Genomic DNA, 18,748 nt, shown 5'->3' with positions numbered 1-18,748 from the left:
TATCCTCCTAGCCTCGCACTATCTCTCCATCCCTAGACTCTGAGTGCTTGGGCGAGCACTGTCTTCAACCTAAGTTTTCAGTATCCATTGGCAAACCTCAAGTTCCCTGCCTTACAGATTCCTTATGAAGATCAAGCAAAATAATGCAAACTGTCAAGGCCAGTTCTGATCAGCTATTTACTTCTTCTGTCCTTTATGAGCCTTCTTTTCTTTATTTGTCTATTTCCTTCTTCCCTGTGTGTTCTCTCTCTCTCTCTCTCAATCTATCAGTAGTATCAAGGGTATTAATTAACAGCTGGAAATAATAGTTGATGCTATCAATGGTACTTTATTACAAAGGCTATATTATATATATATATATATATATATATATATATATATTTAATCCTCACCTGAGGATATTTTCTCAATATCTTCAGATAGATTTGGTGGGGAGGGAGGGAGAGAGAGAGAGATCAACATCGATGTGAGAGATACACATTGATTGGCTGCCTCCCACATGACCCTGATCAGGGCCAGGAATGAACCGCAACCAAGGGACATGCCCTTGGCCTGAATCGAACCCGTAACCCTTTGTTCTGCAGTCCGACACTTTAACCGCTGAGTCAAACCGGCCAGGGGCAAAATACTGTTCTTTTACACAACTTTTGGCCTTCCTGCCTCCCTCCATTTCTGTTTTTTCTCTCTCTCTCTCTCTCTCTCTACTTTTTTCCTTCCTTCCTTTCATCTTGCTTTCTTTGTGTAAACAAGTATTTATTGAACAACAACCCAGTATCCACAACTTTTCTGTGTACTGGAAATACAACAGTTAGCAAAACAGATCAAAATCTCTACCTCCTTAGAGCTTACAGTCTAGTAAAAGGAGACAGATGGTAAAGAAAATAAATATGCAAAATATATAGGATGTTAAAGTATAATACATGCTATATGGTAGAGTAAAAAAATAACTGAATTGTTCTGGGAGTAGGATTACACTTTTAAACAGAATGGTCAGGGAAGGTCTCAAATGAAAGGGTGACCTTTGAACAGAGACCCCAGGGCAGCGAGGGTGAGAGCCAGTAGGCTCCCTGGAGGAAAAGCATTTCAGGCAAGTCATAGAGGCAGGAACATTTTTACTATAATTAACATTAATCTTATCCTTCACAAGTAGACTTTAAATATGTATACATTTTTGTCTTTCCTTGATGTTGGAATATTCTTCATCCCATTTTCCATCACTTAAACTTTTAGAATTCTTCATAGAATTGGTCTAGAGGGAGGATATTGAACATAGCACACATATGAATAAAACACATGCAAATCAACTAAAATTTGCATATACTTTTAAAGATATGGTAATTAGAATTTAAAAGTAAAATTCAGTTTTAATACTCTTTATAATGCAACTTAACTATATTTTCTTTATTTCTAAATTTCAAATTTCATATGGCTCGAAAATGTATCTTTCTATACATTTAGATGTTAGTCACATGATTATTTTCTAAGACATTCAAAATGTGCTCAATAATAATTATCACTGCCCCTATACGTATCACATACTGACTATTGTGGGTACTGAATAAAATAATAGTCTAGATGCCTTAAATAAGGGGATTACAAAAGGTAAGATTGTGAAGGGTCCTACAAAACACATAAGATTCTGAGTTCAAGTTCTACCTGCTAACTGTGTGATCTCAGGAAAGGCCATGACACATTATATAATGTATGAAAAGGCATGTTCCCAACTTCGCATTTTCACAGGGTGATCTATTTCAGAAATCCTACGCTTTGAGAAATTAAGTGTATTATTTACTTAAATCCTTCATGCTCCTCATGTTACTAAACCTATTTGAACAACAAATAGCACCCTCAAATATTTTTTTTCAAATTGAAGTATATTATCCGGAAAAACCGGTATAATCCAATTTGTCTTTTGTTTTCAATTATATTTTTGAAGTATTAAGGACACCTGGTAGCTGTAAGTTTATACTAATGCAGAGTAAATATCTTATATTTGATATTATCTTTGAATACAGGAGATTAAATAACATGAAAAATTTCTGTGGAGTTTCCATTCCAGAGGGTGTTTTCCCCCATTGTTCTGTGGGAAAAATAAACCAGAAAAATAGCATGGTTAACAGTGGTAAAGAAAAATCCCCAATATTTATACTGAAGAAAAGAGAAGGAAATAACAAGAAAATATCTAACTGCATTGGTTAAAAATCCTGTTTTATTAATCAGGGAGAAAGTCCTAAATTTTATGGATGAAGCAAATAAAAATGAACATCAACAAAGTTTTAAATATGCTTCTAAACCTAGTGGAACAGGCATATTTCAGGATATGACAATCACTGCTGTTCATTTCCTGGAGTGAATCTAATGACAATCTCACCCAGGCCCAGTGGTCGACAGAGCACCTTTGGATTGCACTGAGCCCCATCTATCCCCCGACCCTTGAATTGAGAGATATCCTGTACTACTTGTAGATAATTCTTATGTGGGCAGGATTTGAGACTAGCCTTACTGCACCTATAGGAAGGCAAGGGCTTGAACACCGTAGTAGAAATAGCTAAACAGGTAAAATGGCTCCATTTTGCTGTTTCTTGGTTTCCCAGTCTGTCTCCATCTTTCCCAGGGCACCACAGATTAGAGAGCAGAACACCCAGTACTAACATATGCACCACTTGGCCAGTGTAGCCTCCCTTCCTTGATCTGTCCGTACTATGGTGGTTCTATGTTGGCCTCTCTTTCCATCTATGTTAGATGGATTTCCTAGAACTAACACTACCTTTTTCCAGCTCTGGGAAAAAAATAAGCCTCTAAACATTTCCCCTTCCCCCACTTGTGTAGAACTGAGCTAGATTGCTCACAACATTATTTATATCCAATCTCTGGCTCCCTTTTGGGGCCCAGTATTTTGTTAGTTTTTGTATGTCCCACTCCCCTTCTAAGCCCCATTCCCAATCTCTCATCCTCTTTCTGGAAAACTTGGTTCTCACTGTTAATCTTCTGTCACACAAGACTTCTATTTCCTTCTCACATACAGCTTTCCTGTGCTCAGTGCTGTGAGGTGTTCTTAAATTTTCTGTAAACTTTCTATTGAAGTAAAACACAAATCAAACATTGACAGCTCACCGAAGTTTCACAGTGTGAACCCACCCATGCACCCAGCACCCACATCCAGAAATAAAATATTATTACAATCCATAACTCCTCTTCATTCCTCATACCAGCCCCTACGACTCCCATCTAAGGGTGAACACTTTCTTTTTTTTTTTTTTTTAATACTTTTATTGATTTTGAGAGAGAGAGAGAGACAAAGAGAGACACTAGATCATCAATCGGGGAAAGGAGCCCACACCCAGCCACAGCCAGGCATGTGCTCTGACTGGGACTTGAATCAGAAACCTTTCAGTGCCTCGGTGCATGCGATGACACCCAACCATCTGAGCCACACCAGCCAGGGCTGAACACTTTCTTGACTTCCAACACTGTAGATTAATTTTGCCTGACTTTGAACTGTGTATTGATGAACCATATATTATCTACTCTTATTTTGCTCCTTTTATTTAACATCATGTTTATTATATTGGTCCAATTATAACAAATATAGTTATATATATATTTTTTTTTCACATTTATCTTCAGATAGAGCAGGAGGGAGAGAAGGAGGAAGAGAGAGAGAGAAACATCGATGTGAGAGAGACACATTGAGTGGTGGCCACCCACATGACCCCAACGGGGGCTGGGGACAAACTGCAACCAAGGTATGTGCCCTTAGCAGGAAATGAACCCAGTACTCTCTGGTCCATGGACCAGCACTCTATCTGCTGAGCCAAACCGGCTAGGGCCAAATATAGTAATATATTTGTTTATTATATTTATTGCATGTAGGTGTAGTTTGTTCATTCTCACAGTTACAAAGATTTTATTGAATTAATAAACCACATTTCACTTATCCTTTCTACTGTTGATGGACATGTACTATATGATGTTAGTTATTTATAATAAACACTGCTATAAAATTTTTGGTAAATATACATGTGCCATACTATTGTGTATACTCATAAGAGTGAAATGCTAGGTTTTAGCGAATGCCAATGTTTAGCTTTAGTAGGTTCTGCTAAAATCTAGTTTCCCAAGTGCTTGTACCAATTAATAACACTACCAGTCATTCACTACAATTCCAATTGTTCTCCATTCTTACCCACACTTGGAATTTGTCTTTTTTAGAAAAACTGTAACCATGTTGTTGATGTATTATCCCATTTTTTATTATTAAGGGCAAATTGACCTATGGCTAAAAAGTGCATAAAGTGTACATTATGGTTTGTTTTGTCAAATGTATATACCTCTGTAACTAACACATCTATCAATCTCTTGGATCCCTCTCTAACAAAGCTACTCTTCAGACTTTTTCAGATACCAAATAACTCCTGAAAACTAGTGTCTTAGTTTTTGTTCTTCATTCTTATTCACTTCTATTTTTCCTTTGTTGGCTTTTTATTGCATCCTCTAATCATTTTAATTGTAAAAGTGACTTGGTTACATTTTTCAATTTGTGATCCATCAAGAATCTCTAGTCTAGTTCTCTATTTGGTGATGCTGCTGCTAATTAATGCCTTTGCTAATTGTACCATCTTTTTTGTTAACTTAATAAATAGACACTCTTACTAAATACCTACTCAGTACCAAACACTTTGATAGGTACACTGCAGATATTATTGCTAATCCACAGCAAAAACATCCAAGGATAATCATTATCTGCCTTTTAGACACTATGCATTAGAAACTAAGAAAGATTAATTGCTGAGCTCAAAAATATGTAATTGAACAAGATTAGAACCTGAAAATATTTAACGTACCACATAAAAGAACATGGTTCCCAGGAATAAGCCACTCTAACTTACAGGATTTTAATTTTAGAAATCATAGATAAGGAAGAGAAAGAACCAAGGCTACCCAACTCCCTTGCACCTTTTGTTTGGTGCTCTGGTGTGTCCCATGAGCCTTCTCTCAGGTTCTCTCATCCAGCTTTCCTGAGGATACTGCTGTGACATTCTTTTGGCACAGTTTGTTTTGCAAGTTAAATATCTTTTGAATATTTTGGTACAAACTGTGTTCTCATAGAGGAATGCATGATCCTGAGTTTGCAGAACTTTGCTCTGCCTCATACAAGGTTGCATCTTCAGGGAAGTGCATGTAAGGCTCTGGTGCCCTTGGCCTCTCCTGTTTGTTTACATTGCTGTAGAAATTGAGAAATACAGGAGGTCCTTGAATAATGTGGCTTCATTCAATGTTGCTTTGTCATAAAACTGATGAGGAAAAAATTACATATACCCAGCAGGGGCCACCACTCCGCATTCTCCCCTTGTCTATGCCAAAGGTGTGCACGTTAAATGCATTGGTGTGTCTTTGTTGTCCCAGTGTAAGTGAGGTGGGTGTGTATGTGAGTGCATCCTGGGATGGAGTGGCCTCCTGTCCAGGGTGTGTTCCCACCCTGTGCCCTGAGCTGCTGGGATGAGCTCCAGCCACCATGACCCTGAACTGGAGTAAGTAGGTTGGAGATAATTATCTTATTTGTTTATATTAATCTTTCTTAAATGTACATGTAGCTTACATTTATTTCAATGTTTAATATTAGAAGCGTTTTGGGTCTTCATATAGAAGGTTTTTTTAATGTTTTTGTGACCAGAAGTATACACAGAACTATTGTTTATATCAATTAGCCTATGATCAAATTGGTTTCATTATACGTCATTGCAATTAAACTCACAGTTTCCAAGAGCCTACTTATGATGTTAAGTTAGGACTTACTGTACTCTGAAGTAGCTCCTAAGTTGGGAAAGAACTGTTGTTATTTTTATTTTATTCATTTTTATTTTCACCCCAGGACATTTTTGCATTTATCTTCAGATAGAGTGGGAGGGAGAGAGGGAGGGAGAGAGGGAGAGAGGGAGGAAGAGAGAGAGAGAAACATCGAGTGGCTGCCACACACACCACCCCAACCAGGCCAGTAACAAACAGCAACTGGGATATGTGCTCTTACGGAAACCGAATTCGGGACTCTTCAGTCTGTGGGCCAACACTCTAACCGCTGAGCCAAACCAGCCATGGCTGTTGTTATTTTTATTGTAGTTAAGTTCAGATATTTAGTATATTGACATTTTTATTGAGTATCTGTTTCAAAAATATATTATTTCTTTTCAATTTTAAAAATCATCTTTTGTGTCTTCTAGAGTGTCTACCAATGTTTCTTATTTGCATATTTATTGTGAAATTTTAGCCCATTAATTTAATTTGTTTTGTTGTTGGCATTATTTATTGAGATATCATTGACATATAATATAGTGCAAGTTTAATGTTTATAAAGTTATGATTTGATATATGTGTATAAAGTAAAATGATTGCTACAATAAGGTTAGTAAACACATCCAACGTCTCATATGGTTGCTGTTTTGTGTGTGTGTGTGTGTGTTAAATGGTTTTTAATTGTAGATATCCTAATTAGCACTCAATTTTAATTTTATACCCTGATATTTGTTTATATTTTCCTATGATTTACAGTTTTCCAGACACACACTCATATAAACTGCAATTAGAAATATATTACATCTCCCTTTTTAATTTTCATGGTGCTGGTCACCTTATCTTGTCTAATTTTGTTTCTGATAAATCCAAAGACTTATTTAATAGTAGTGAAGATAGTTACCTTTATCTTTAGTTTTAACTTTGGTTAAAATGGATCTAAATCGTACTCATAAATTAACATGTTCATTTATTAGTCATGTGAAAAAATATAAACTAATTCCTATTATATGTAGTATTTTTTTTTGTAAATCAGAAATGGGTCAAATTTTGTCAATGACTTTTTTTTCCATTTATGGCAAGAATTATATAATTTTCTAGTTAATAGCTGAATTATATGAATAAATTTTCTATTATTGAATTATTCCTGGAATTATTTTATAATTATTTTTATATTTATTGCTAATATTTTACTGCATATATATATATTTTTTTTCTTTATTGATTTTAGAAAGAGAGGAAGGGAGAGGGAGGGAGAGAGAAACATTGATGAGAGAGAACATCAATTGGCTGCCTCCTGTCTGCCCCCCATTGGGGATTTGGCCCACAACCTGGGCATGTGCCCTGACCGGAATCAAACCAACAACCTCTCGGTGCATGGGTCAATGCTCAACCACTGAGCTACACTGGCCAGGCACTGCATATGTTTTTATTGATAGATAAAAGATTGGATAGGAATAAAGTATAAAACATTCCACTTTTGTGCAAGCTCTTTAAGGTTTGGAACCATAGTATGGACATTTCATAAAAGTAATCTTTGTTTCCTTTTGCCATGCTTGAAGCAACTTCAAAGCTTCTGATATTTTGTGTTAGTATAATTCTTTTCTTTGTTCTTAAGATTTATTGAGATATCATTGACATATAATATAGTGCAAGTTTAAGGTGTACAAAGTAATCATTTAATGTGAAATGATTACCACAATTAGGTTAGTTAAAACATCCAACATCTCATATGGTTACAAGTGGTGTGGTGTGAACTTTTAAAAGCTACTCTCTCTTGCCCTGGCCGGTTTTGCTCAGTGGTTAGAGCGTAGACCTGCAGACCAGAGAGTCTCGGGTTTGGTTCCCGCTAAGGGCACGTACCTCAGTTGCAGTTTGTCCCCGCCCCGGTTGGGGTCATGCGGGTGGCAACCAGTCAATGAGTCTCTTTCACATTGATGTTTCTCTCTCTTCCTCCTCCTGCACCCTCCCGCTCTATCTGAAGATAAATACAAAAATGTCCTCTAGTGAGGATAAAAAAAAAGTTTCTCTCTTAGCAATTTGCAAATATACTATACAGTATGTACAGTACTGTTCAATGTAGCTACCATGCTGTACAGTATACCTACAGAACTTATTTATTTTATAACTGGAAGTTTGTACCTTTTCACCACCTTCATTTATTTCTACCACCCCACAAACCCTGTCCATGGAAACCACTTTTCTACTTTCTGCTTCTATGTCTTTAGCTTCTTTTTTTAGATTTTACATATAAGTGAGATGATAGTATTTGACTTTTTCTGTTTCATTTATTTTACATAGCATAATGCCATCAAGGTTTATCCATGTTGTTGTAAATGGCAGGATTCCTTCTTTTTTATGGCTGATTTATATTCCATTGTGCATACAGTATATACCAAGACTTTGTTCATTCATTCATTGATAAACACTTAGGTAGTTTCCATGTCTTAGCTATTATGAATAATGCTGCAATAAACATGGGCGTTCAGATCTGTTAGAGATAGTGATTTCATTTTGTTCACATACACACCCAGAAGAGAAAGTGCTACATCTTATGGGAGTTCTAATTTTCAATTTTTGAGGAACCTCCATACTTTTTTCCATAGTGACTGCACCAATTTATATACCCACCAACAATGCACAAAGGTTTCCTTTTCTCCACATCTTTGACAACATTTATCTCTCTGTCTTTTTAAAATAATAACAATTATAACAAGTGTAGGGTAATGTTTCATTGCCGTTTTGATTTGCATTTCCTTTATGATTAGAGATGTTGAGCACCTTTTCATGTACCTGTTGGCTATTCTATGACTTCTTTGGAAAAATATCTGCTCAGGTCCTTTGCCCATTTCTAACTGAATTATTTGATTTATTGTTTGCTATTGAATTCCTTAGTAACCTTTTATCAGATAAGCGGTTTTCAAATACTTTCTCCCATTCTGTATGTTGTCTATTTGTTTTGTTGATCATATCTTTTATTGTTCAGCTTTTTAGTTTGATGTAGTTCCACTTATTTATTCTTTCTTTTGTTATTTATGCTTTGTGTGTAGTAGTCATTAAATTATTGCCAAGACCAATAAAGAGGAGCCTTTTTCCTATGTTTTCTCTTAGGAGTTTTATGGTTTCAGGTCTTACATTTGTCAATAATTAATTTTGAGGCAATTTTTGTGAATGATGTAAAATGAGATTCAATTTCATTCCTTTGCCTGTGAATATTAATTTTTCCCAATTATTGAAAAGGTTTCCTTTCTTTATTGAGTATTCTTGGCTCCCTTGTCAAATATTTTTTACTGTATGTATATGTATGGGTTTATTTCTGGGCTCTCAATTCTGTTCTATTAGTTTATGTATCTGTTTTATGCCAGTATCATACTGTTTTCATTACTATTGCTTTATAATATAGTTTGAAATTAGTATGTGTTATGCCTTCAGTATAATTCTCTCTCAGGATTGCCTTGACTATTTGGGTTCTCTCATATAAATATTAGAATTTTTTTCCATCTGTAAAAAATGTCATTGGAATCAAGAGAGATTACATTGAACCTATAGATTTCTTTGAATAGTGTAAACATTTTAACAATATTACTTATTACAATCCATTAACACAGAATATCTTTCCATCTGTTTGTGTTTTCTCTAATTTCTCTTATCAATATTTCTTAAAAAAAATTTTTGTTCTTTATTAATTTCAGACAGAGAGGAAGAGAGAGAAAGAGAGAGATGGAAACATCAATGAGAGAGAACATCAATTGGCCGCCTCTTGCATGCCCCCTCCTTCCCAGGGATCGGGCCCACAACCTGGGCATGTGCCTTGACTGGGAATCCAACCAGTGACCTCCTGGTTGGGTTGATGCTCAACCACTAAGCCACACCGGCCAGACTCAATATTCCTTTAAACAAATTTATTAGGTGACATTGGTTAATAGTCATATAGGTTTCAAGTGTACATTTCTATGATATAAGATCTATATATTGCACTGTGTGGCCACCACCCAAAGCCAAACCATCTAAAATGACCATATATTAGGTTCCCTTCACACCCTGCCACCTCCCACTCCCTTCCCTCTGGTAACCACCACACTGTTGTTGTCTGTGTCCATGAGTTTCACTTTTATGTCCCACATATGAGTGAAATCATATGGTTCTTAGCTTTTTCTGACTGACTTATTTCACTTAACATATTATCTTCAAGGTCCATCCATGTTGTTGCAAATGGCAGTATTTTGTCTTTTCTTATGGCTGAGTATATTCCATTGTATGTATGTACCACATCTTCTTTATCCAATCCTCTATCAAAAGACAATTTGGTTGTCTCCATGTCTTGGTCACCATGCTGCAATAAACATAGGAGTGCATATATCTTTGCAAATACATGTTTTCAAGTTTTTCGGGTAGATACCCAGGAGAGGGATTGCTGCATCATATGGTAACTGTATTCTTAATTTTTTAAGGAGCCTCGGGACTATTTTCCATAGTGGCTCTACCATTCTAAATTCCCACCAGCAGTGAATGAGGGTCTCCTTTCCTCCACAACCTCTCTAATGCTTGTTATTACTTGTCTTGTTGGTATTAGCTATTGGAATAGGCGTGAGGTTGTATTTCATTGTAGTTTTTATTTGCATTTCCCTAATTGCTAGTGAGATTGAACATCTTTTGAAATATCTGTTGGCTTCTTGGGAGAAGTGTCTGCTCAGGTCCTCTGCCCATTATTTAATTGGGTTGTTTATTTGGTGTTGAGTTTTATTAGTTCTTTATATATTTTGTATATTAACCCCTTGTTGGAGTTGTTGTTTGCAAATATCATCTTCTGTTTGGTTAGCTGCCCTTTTTGTTGTTGTTCTTGTTATTGGTTTCTTTTGCTGTGTGGAAGCTTTTCAGTTTGATATAGTCTCATTCAATTTTTTTTGCCTTTACTTCCCTTGCCTTTGGGGTCAAATTTATAAAACATTCTCTACAACAAAGTTCCATAAATGTTAGTACCCATGTTTTCTTCTGTGTATTTTATTGCTTCAGATCTTATCTTTAGGTCTTTAATTCATTTTGAATAAATTTTTGTACATGGGGATATACTGCAATCCAATTTCATTCTTTTGCATGTGGCTTTCTAATGTTCCCAGCACCATTTATTGAACAGTCTTTGTTTATTCCATTGTGTATTTCTGGCTCTTTTGTCAAAAATTATCTGCCCATATACATGTAGTTTTATATCTAGGCTCTCAATTTGGTTCCATTGATCTGTGTGTCTGTTTTTCTACCAATACCATACTGTTTGATTATCATAGTTCTGTAGTATAATTTGAAGTCAGATAGTGTGATACTTCCATCTTTGTTCTTTTTTCTCCAGATTGTTTTGGCTATTCAGGGTCTTTTATGGTTCCATAAAATTCTGATAATATTTTTGTCCCATTTCTTTAAAAATTTGCATTGGGATTTTGATTAGGATTACATTAAATCTGTATATTGCTTTCAGTAATATGGCCATATTGACTATGTTTATTCTTCCAGTCCATGAACATGGAATATTTTTTCATTTCACTGCATCTTTTTCAATCTCCTTTAATGCTTTGAAGTTTTCAATATACAGATATTTTGCATCCTCTGTTAAGTTTATTCCTAGATATTTTATTTCTTTTGTTGCCATTGCAAAAAGTTTTTTTTGCTTTCATTTCTTTTTTTCTGAACTTTTGTTATTAGTATTTAGGAAAGCAGTAGATTTTTGTACATTGATTTTGTATCCTGCAACTTTACTGTATTTGTTTATTGTTTCTAATAGTTTTTTCTGTGTGGCATCTTTAGGGTTTTCTACATACAGAATCATGTCATCTGTAAAATTATGTCACCTGACACTTTTATCTCTTTTTTCCCAATGTGGATGCCTTTTAGTTCTTTCTCTTGTCTGGTTGCTCTGCCTAGCACTTCCAGAACTACGTAGAATAAGAGTGGTGAGAGTGGGCATTTTTGTCTTGTTCCTGATTGCAGAGAAAAAGCATTCAGTTTTTCACCATTGGATATGATATCGGCTGTGGATTTGTCATATATGGCCTTCACTATGTTGTGGTGCTTTCCTTCTATTTCTATTTTATTGAGTGTTTTAATCATAAATGGATATTGTAACTTATCAGAAATTTTTTCTGCATCTACTGATAAAATCATACTATTTTTATCTCTGCTTTTGTTAATAAGGTGTATTACATTGACTGATTTGTGTATGTGAACCATTTTTGTGCCCCTGTAATGAACCCTACTCAATTGTGACGTATTATTTTTTTAGTGTATTGTTGTATTCAATTTGCTAGTATTTTGCTTTGGATTTTTGCATGATGTTGGCCTGTAGTTTTCTTTTTTTGTGTTATCTTTGTCAGGTTTTGGTATCAGTATTAAGTTGGCCTCATAAAATGTGTTAGGAAGTATTGCCTTCTCTTCAATTTTTTGGGTGAGTTTGAGAAGGATAAGTTTCATATCTTTGAATGTTTGGTAGAATTCACTAGTGAAGACATCTGTTCCTAAAGTTTTGTTTTTTGGGAGGTTTTATATGGTTGTTTCAATTTCCTCACTGCTGATTGGTCTATTTAGATTTTTCAATTCCTCATGATTAAGCGTAGGAAATATATAACCTAGGAAGGAGTTTATGCATTTCTTCTAGGTTATTGAATTTGGTGGCATATAGTCTTTCATAGTTTTCTAGTATGATCCTTTGCATATCTGTGATGTCTATGGTAACTTCTCTTTCATTTATGATTTTGTTTACATGAGTCTTTGCTTTTATTTCCTTAGTGAGTCTAGGCAAGGGTTTGTCAGTTTTATTAATCTTTTCAAGAACCAGCCCTTTGTTTTATTAATTTTTATAGTCTTTATATTTTCTATTTCATTTGATTCTGCTCTAATTTTTATTATTTCCTTTCATCTGCTGACTTTGGTTAATTTTGTTCTACTTTTTACAGGTTTTTTTAAAGATGTAATGGTAGGTTGTTTGCTTGGGACTTCTCTTGTTTCTTGAGATAGGCCTATAATAATATAAACTTCCCTCTTATTACTGCTTTTGCTGCATCTCAGACGTTTTGATATGTCATATTGTCATTCTCATTTTTCTCTATATATCTTTTGATCTCACCTTTTATTTCTTCTTTGACACAGTCATTTTTTATGCTGTTTAATCTTCACATATTTGTGTGTTTCTTAACTTCCTTTTTTGCAGTTGATTTCTAATTTCAAGGCATGTGATGAGAGAATAAGCTTGGTATAAATTCAATCTTTTTTAATTTGTTGAGGCTAATTTTATGAGCAGCATATGGCCTATCCTTGAGACTGTTCCAGGTGCACTGGAGAAGAATGTATATAATCTGATGTTTTGGGATGAAAGGGAAATTTTAAATGTCAATTATGTTCATTTGGTCTAATGTGTTACTAAGGTTGATATTTCTTTATTTATTTTCTGTTTGGATGATCTATCTAGAGCTATCAATGGAGTATTAAGGTCCCCAATTATGATTGTATTTTGGTATGTTACTCCTTTACTTTGTGAGTAGTTTTTTAAAATATATATTTTGGTGCTCCCTGATTGGATGTGTGTGTGTGTGTGTGTGTGTGTGTGTGTGTATAAATATATATTAAGCAGTGTTGAGTCTTCTTGATGTAGTGTCCCTTTACCATTATAAAATGTCCATTTTTGTCTCTTGTTATTTTTCTTAACTTGAAATCTATTTTTTCTGATATAAGTATGGGTACACCTGCTTTTCCGTGGATGTTATTTGCTTGGAAAACCATTTTCCACCCTTTTACTTTAAATCTACCTTTGTCTTTGCAGCTTAGATGTGTCTCCTGAAAGCAGCATATGATTAGTTTTGTTTGTTTGTTTTACTCAATCTGCTACTTTGTGCCTTTATTGGTGAATTCAGTCCATTTACATTTAAGATAATTATTGATGTATGAGGATTTCCTATAGCCATTTAATCTTTTTTTCCTAATAGCTCTGTGCCTCCACTGGTTCTTTTCCTTAATGTTCCAGCCTGTTATTTTTGCCTGGTTGTATTCAATACTTCTTTCCTTTTTTTTGAAACTATGTGTCTCAGTGTGTGTGTGTGTGTGTGTGTGTGTGTGTGCACATGTGCGCGGTTTATGAAAAAGAAAGTTTCATATATGCAGTAGTTAATTTTTTTCTTTTGATTGCATCTGATCTCCATATTCTTTTGCAAATTTAGACCTTTACCTCCCTCCCCTTTTATGTTTTTATTGTCAAAAATTATCCCTATTTATGCTGTAATTCTGTTGTTGATCCTACTTAAAGTGTTGTGATCTTCTCTTCCTTGTTTCAGGTAGAATAAGCCCCTTGAATATTTCCTGCAATGGAGGTCTTCTGGTGATAAATACCCACAGCTTCAGTATAGCTATAAAAGTCTTTATTTCTCCTTTATATTCAAGGATAACTTTGCTGGATATACTATTCTCAGCTGGTAATTTCTTTCTTTCAGTAGTATGAATATTTGGTTCCACTTTCTTTTGGCTTGTAAACTTTCTGCTAAGATATCCAATAAAAACTAATGGGCTTTCCTTTATAAGTCACTTCCTTCTTTTTCCTGGCTGGCTTGAGAATTCTTTCATAGTCACTAATTTCTGACAGTTTTAATACAATGTGCCTTGGAAAGGGCCTCTTTGGATTGAGGTAATTCAGTGTTCTGTTTGCTTCTTGGATTGAGGATCTAGTACTTTCCATAGGTTTGGGAATTTCTCATGAACTATTTGTTTGAATAGGCCCTCTTTATCCCTCTCTTCTTCTCGGGTATGCCTATTTTTCTTATATTGCTTTTTCTGATGGAGTCAGATAGTTCTTGTAGAGCTCTTTCATTTTTAAATGTTCAAGTCTCTCTTCTTTCTTCTGTGTCACTTCTAGATTTCTTTTTTAGAAATATGGTTTGTTTTTTTAAAAAATTTTTTTAGAGAGAAAGGAAGGGAAAGAGAGATAGAAACATCAATGTGAGAGAGAAACATCAATTGTCTGCCTCCTGCACACCCCTTACTGGGAATTGAGCTTGCAACCTGGGCATGTGCCCTGACTGGGAATCGAACCAGCACCTCTCAGTCCATGGGATGACGCTCAGTCCACTGAGCCACACTAACCAGGCTATTTCTAGATTTCTATATTCAATATGACTGATTCTTTCCTCCATCTGATCATTTCCCTTTCCTATGCTCACTAGTTCATTCCTGATCTCTTTAATTGAATTCTTTATCTCCAAAATTTCTGTTTTTGTTCTTTTTTAAAGTTTTAATCTCTTTGGTTAGGTACACATTTTGTTTATTAATTTGTTTCCTGGGTGCATTAAATTGTCTGTCTATATTTTCTCACATCTTATTAAATATTTTCAAAACTGAAATCTTGAATTCTCTGTCATTTATATCACATATCTCCATACGTTCAAATTTACTTTCCTCGCTACCTTGATTATTCATTGTATTTGATGGGTTCCTTCTCTATCTAGGCATCTATGTATGAGTGGCACTACTACAAAGAGGTCTTTCTATTATTTTCTAGTAAGTGAAGCTGAATCACAAGTTTTTTGACTCAAAGCTAACGCTAACAGCTGCTGTCAATGTAGCCATAATGCTTGAGGGTGCAGTTATCTAGGGGAACCCAGCTGCCTTCTTTGTTTTGCCCTCTCAATAATAGCAACCTTGTACCTTGACAGGGTCCCCTCACAATGTGCCACAACCAGGGATCAATCAAAGAGTATACCCTTTGCTAAGGGGAAATAGTGATTCTGTTGTAACAGTTCTCAGGTTTGCAGATAATGTGCTCTGCAACCCAACACAAAAAGCCACAGGAGTTGAGTTTTGGGAGTCTGTGGGGCAGCAGGGCTCTGTGGTTTTTTTTCTGAAATGCCAACTACCTGACAGCTACAGCAGAACCCCTGTGCTCTGTCCTTGCCCAGGTCTCTTGTCTCAGCCACAGCTCACACTGCTCACTCCTTCAGGAGTGCCCACTGAGTCTCTGTGCTCCTCCTGGCTGAAGGAAGCACAGTCACAGCCAGCTTCCTCTCTCTCTGGGCTGAGCTCTGCTGTGAAATCCTAGCTGCAGGGCTGCATTGGTGACTAGTCTGAGCTTTCCTTCCTTCTTTCCTCCCTTGTTTGTTCCCACGTGCCCATCATCAGATGCTTCAATGCACGGGTCTCTCAGATGTGCCTGTATGTTGAGAGGAAATCCTTTGTTGAGTTACAGCTATTCAAATTGTTGAAATTTCAGGAGGAGAGACAAGGGGATCTCTCAGGCCTACATTCCTCTGACATCACTCTTCCCCTGGAATCAATATTCCATTCTGTTTCCAGCTTCTCAATCTGACCACATTTCTTAGCTTCTGTTCTCTTTATATTTCCAAAGCCAGAAATGGCCAACAGAATTCTAAACTCACTTCTCTCTGGCTCTTCTTCGGTAAACACATCTCTCTCTGATCCTTTCATCAATGTTTTAAATTTTTCCAGGTCTTTCACAACCTTCGTTAAAATTTATGCCCTGACCAGTTTGGCTTGGCGGTTGAGCATTGGCCTGTGGACCAGAGAGTCCCAGGTTCAGTTCCTGCTAGGGGCAAGTACCACCAAAAAAAAAAAAAAAAATCAATAAAAAATTTATTTCTAAGTATTTTATTGTTTTTGGTGCTATTGTAAATGGGAGAAAAAAATATTGTATCATTTATTTTTCAGCTGTTTTATTTTTAGTTTATAGAAATGCAACTGGCCCAGCTGGTGTGGCTCAGTGGTTGAGCGTCAACCCATGCACCAAGACATTGTGAATTTGATTCCCAGTCAGGGCACTTGCCCAGGTTGTGGGCCTGATCCCCGGTGGGGGGCATGCAGGAGGCAGCCAATCAATGTTCTCTCATTGAATATTTCTATTTCTTTCTCCCTATCCCTTCCTCTCTCTATAAAAATCAATAAAGAAAAAAATAAAAAGAAAGAAGTGCAACTGATTTTTATATCCTGCCACTTTTTGCATTCATTATTGGTAGTAACAGTTTTTTGATGACTTTTTTGGATTTTCTATATATAAGATCCTGTCATTTGCAAACAAAGACAATTTTGCTTCTTCCTTTTTGATTCAGATAATCTTTTATTTACTCTTCTTGCCTGACTGCCCAGGCTAAAACTGTTAGTACTATGCTGAGTATGAGTAGTGGGAGTGGGCACGATTGTGTTGTTTCTGATCTTAGGAAAAGCTTTCTGTCTTTCACCACTAAGTATGATGTTCGCTGAGGGCTTTTTGGTACTTTTTTTTAGAAAACATTTTTATGTTTTTATTTATTTATAGAGAGAGAAGAAGGAAGAGGGAGAGATAGGTAGAAACATGAATGAAAGAGAAACTTTGATTGGCTGCTTTCTGCACATCCCCAATCTGGGGTTGAGGCCACAATTTGGGCATGAGCCCTGACCAGAAATTGAACAAGTGACCTCTCAGTGCAAAAGTTGACACTCAACCATTGAGCCATACTGGCTGGGCCTTTTTGGTATATTTTTATAAAATATCTTGGGCTGGGAAATTAATGCAAGGCAGTCTATGGCAATTTCCATATTTCCTAAAAATTTAGAAGCTATCTCTTTACTTGTGTAGATTATAGTTAATATTAGATAGAATAGACAGATAGAACATATATTGGTATCTATCTTTGAGTTGTAAAGTATATTATTTAGAGTTTTGAGAACTCTCTTTTAATGTGTCTTCATATCTACTCTCTTTACATTTTTTGTTCTTTTATTATGAATATTTTTGCTTTTCTTTTATTCATTCACATAGGCAGTCATGTCCCATATTGACTCTGGTCTTGGTTATTTATCTTGCTTTGGCAAATGTGACTTTAGTGAATGTAAAACAAGCAGTCTATTAAAAATTGAAGCTTACTCTCACTGCATTGTGAATGTTTTATTTTGTGATTTATCTGGCATGCTAAATGGTGAAGGAAACATAGCCCCAATATATTCACCCACAAAGGTATTAGCCAGACTACTGCAGCACATACAGATGATGGCCTCTAAGATCAGCTAGCCCTCTGCTGATCCACATTTACATGACCATAAACTAGAGCAGCCCAGAACAGCTCTGCTTGGTCTGCATCAGAATTGTGAGCAGAACCATGAGCTAAATAGAAAGTTATTGTTTTAGACACTAAGCCTTTGGGTATTTTTCCATTTGATAATCAAAAAATAAAATAAAAACTTCTGGCTTTGAGTTACTCTATTTGTTAAGTCCTAGAACTCTACCTTGCTTTCACCTCTATATACGTATTTTCTTTTCTGCACTTTAATATCCAGTAACATGCTATAAATGTTAAACAACAGGCTTTCTGTGGAAATAAATAAATAAATAATTACAAATAAATAATAAAATAACACTTTGGTAGCATTTACCTCTATTTGTGTTATAAATTATCCCACCCGGACTAATTTCAAGCTGCTGGTGATATAACATACAGCTTGGAAAAACTTCTAAATATTAACAATAAACTCTCAAGAGCCTGTGGTAGCCAGATCCTGATAACCTCTGGCAGATCCATTTATGATATCAGCCTTGATTCATTTATATGCCCATGCTCATGGTCACCAGTTTTATTACACAGAAAAATGTTGTTCTTTCCAACACATTTTGCATACTAATATCTGGGCCTATAAATACTAGACTAATATATTTCTTGATAGAATAAATATAAGCATATAAAAATTAGCAATGAAGAAGCTCTTTCTTGGAGAAATCTATTCCCCAAGAGAAATCTTGGGGAATAAATAAATGCTCTCCTCTGTAGTTCATTTTTATAAGTACAGCATGTCCCATTCTCTACTATGTATATGATCAACATATGCATTTTCAATATACACTATTTTTCACTCTTCAGGAAAACTGTTGCTTTTTAAAATATTTCTGAAAAGTCAAATGGATAGAATATCTCTATCTTCCCAACATCTTTTTTTTTTTTTTTTTATC

The 18,748-nt window shown here is 35.5% G+C and overlaps 1 protein-coding gene across 1 annotated transcript in view; it reads left to right on the top strand.

The window, feature by feature from the left end:
• Positions 1 to 18,748, top strand: part of LOC118633032 (UDP-glucuronosyltransferase 2A3-like) — a 61,795-nt gene that overhangs the window by 15,521 nt on the left and 27,526 nt on the right. The window lies entirely within an intron of this gene.

Source organism: Molossus molossus, unplaced genomic scaffold (genome assembly GCF_014108415.1).
Source record: "Molossus molossus isolate mMolMol1 unplaced genomic scaffold, mMolMol1.p scaffold_m16_p_1, whole genome shotgun sequence".
NCBI lineage: Eukaryota > Metazoa > Chordata > Mammalia > Chiroptera > Molossidae > Molossus > Molossus molossus.
This window is presented reverse-complemented; position numbering and strand designations above follow the sequence as displayed.